Source organism: Mesocricetus auratus, unplaced genomic scaffold, assembly GCF_017639785.1.
Source record: "Mesocricetus auratus isolate SY011 unplaced genomic scaffold, BCM_Maur_2.0 Super-Scaffold_100038, whole genome shotgun sequence".
NCBI classification, from domain to species: domain Eukaryota; kingdom Metazoa; phylum Chordata; class Mammalia; order Rodentia; family Cricetidae; genus Mesocricetus; species Mesocricetus auratus.
Window position 1 is genome coordinate 401068 of NW_024429216.1, and position 3082 is coordinate 404149.

Sequence of the window (3082 nt, forward strand, 5' to 3'; positions counted from 1 at the left end):
TCACACATGTGTAATCCCAGCATTTAAGAGGTAGAGGTGGACTTGCCCGGCGGTGGTGGCGCACGCCTTTAATCCCAGCACTCAGGAGGCAGAGGGAGGCGGATCCCTGTGATTTCCAGGCCTGGCTGGACCGACAGCCTCCAAATCAATACAAAGAAACCCTATCTCATAAAAAAAAAAGAGGTAGAGGTAGAAGGTTCAGCAGTTTTAGGTCATCCTTAGTTATGTATCAAGTTAGAATGCTCAAGGCTTGCCTGAGCTACATGAAACTTTGTCTCAAAACAAGCAAATCACAAGAAAACATTAGACAACAGACAAGGCTCCATTTCTGAAAAAAAAACGGTCTGGATTCTAAACACTTTTTAAAATCTATTCTTTCACAAATTCATATAATTACAAATATATATACATGATATATATACAAATATACCATACATAAATGTACAATTATATAATTTACCTTAAACATAATTCTGCCAACTCTTTTAAAACTTATTTTAATATACATCACTTCCCCCTTCCCTTTCTTCCCTCCAGCTCCTCCATGTCCCCCACCCTCAAACTGATATTTTCTTTATCTTTACATATAATGTATTAGTATTATATATATATATAATGTACATACATGTTATACACACGTATAGATAGAAGATAAATGAGATGAGAGGCCAAAAGTTAATAGAAGTCTAAAAATCTTGGACCCCTGAGCTAACACAAAAAGAAAGAGAACTGGAAGAAAGAATTTACATGACTAGGGACCTGAGTCCAGTTCTTGGAAAAAGGGAGTTCACCACAAGCTATATCAACATTCCTTTGTTCTGAAGAAAACCAGGTAACCACTAACTTCTGGTTGAAAAATCCCACGGCCCACAGAAGAATTGGCAAACTCTTCACCCCATGTCCCTGCCTCATGCTGCTCAAATGTATGGTTATTGTTTTACTTTGTACTTTGTATAATGCCCTTAAGTAACCATGGAAACTTTGTAATCTTGTGGCTTTTAGTCTTGGGATTTTTTCCCCTTAAAAAACCCCTTATGACAGAGGCCAAATGCTCCTCCCGCAGCTGCTATGTCAGTTTTCTGGACCAGGTCTCTGCCCTGGCTTGTAGTAGTGAGCCGGCTCCTTGGAGGTCTTTTGGGGGGTCTTACGAACTAGGCATAACGATAAATAGATAAAAATAAATAGTTGATATAGATAGATAGATAGATAGATAGATAGATAGATAGATAGATGATAGATAGATAGATAGATAGATAGATAGATAGATAGATAGATAGATAGATACAGAGAGCGAGAGACCAAAATATAACATGTTGAGTCTGTTTTGCTGTGTTTATGATTAAACTGTGGGGCTAACCACATTGTATTAGATAACTGTAGGAAGAGAAGTCCTGAGTGAATGAATGTATGTTATTGACATGGGCACAGCCATTCAAACCTCAGAGCCTCAGACAGATTGATAAATGACAGTCCTCCCGACCTGCAACCCCGTCCCAGAAGGGTAAGGCTCAGGAACATGGCAAAGCCTTCCTCTGGTCCAAGTGTGGATGTTGACTGTATATGCAGAAAATGTCCACCAGCTTTCTTCACCCGGATAGTTATGACCTGAAGACTGCTCCCCTCCAGAGACTTCACCTACCAAAATCAGAAACATTTGTCTCCTTGATTCATCCACATAATACAAACCCTGCCTCCTTAACTGTATAAAATAGTCCTATCTCCTTCCTGTTCAGCTGTATGCATTAGTAAGTTCACCACTCAGTTCAAGCCCAGACCACCTAATACCAGCTTTTCTGCACGTCCATTGTATCTGCTGTCTTCATTCCCTCACTGATCCAAATCAGGTTTGTCCCTGGAGCTGTGCTAACTTCATCAGATAAACAATTAAGGGGCACATCCCTAGCTAATTCTCCTTCTCTCAGCAGTCATTAGCTGCCTACAGCTCTTTGTCTGGGGACAGGATCTTGGGAGATTTTTTTTCTCTTCCTTGTTGGTGTGTATATTGATAACGCCATTTCTAGGAAAGATGATCTCACAGCAGACTTCTTGGTATTCTGCTTCTTACAAGTTCTCTGCCCTTCTGCGATGTTTCCTGAGCCATAGACGCAGGGACTGTGGTATAGATATATCTACTGGAACTGGAATACTCACCATCCATTTATCTCTGCAGTGTGTCCAGTGTCCAGTTGTGGTTTCTCTGTAATGAATGGTCTCTATTTGCTGTAAAGAAAATCTCCTTTGGTGAGAGGGGATAACTATAATTATCTATGGGTACAAAGCTAATATATAGAATATAATTAGGAATTATCCTAACCTAGCAAAATGGCAGTAGCACATCTAAGACAAATGACCTCATTAAATCCAGGTAGTTGGCTAGTACTAGTACCAGACATGTTTTCCTTCCTGTTGAGTGGGCTTCAAATCCAATTGTATGCAGGTCCTGTACTGATAACCGTATATGCTGTGAATGTTTTGTTCAGAAAAACATCCTTTTACAACATACCTCCCCATCCTCAAGCTTTTACATTCTTTCTATCCATCTTCTCTGATGCTTCCGGAGCCTTGGAGGAAGTGATATAGATGGTCCATTTAGGACTAAGCACTCCACCATCACTTATTCTCAGTATGTTGACCAGTTATGAGTCTCTGTATTAACCCTTGCCTGCATAAGCTTCTTTGATAAAGGCTGAGAAAGAAAGCAGGCTGAACAAGCCATGAGGAAGAAAGTAAATAAGGAACGTTCCTCTATGGCATCTGGCCCAATTTCTGCCTCCAGGTTCCTGCCCTAAATTCCCTTGTCAGTCCTTATTTATTGCTGAAGACATCATACACTCAGGACACAGGATTTGAATGATTCAGGCAACCATCTGTAATGAGATCTGATGCCCTTTTCTGGCCTGCAGACAGACAAGCACTGTTTACATAATAAAAAACTAAATCTTTTTTTAAAAGAAAAATCCTCCAGTCTCCTCCAAGGAGAATACACCTGAATGCAGATGCTCCCTAAAGGCTGCTGCCTACTCTGCCTGCATAAAGGTTTTCTCTGTGTGATGTCACAAGGCAGGGTGGTTGCCTGGGTAAA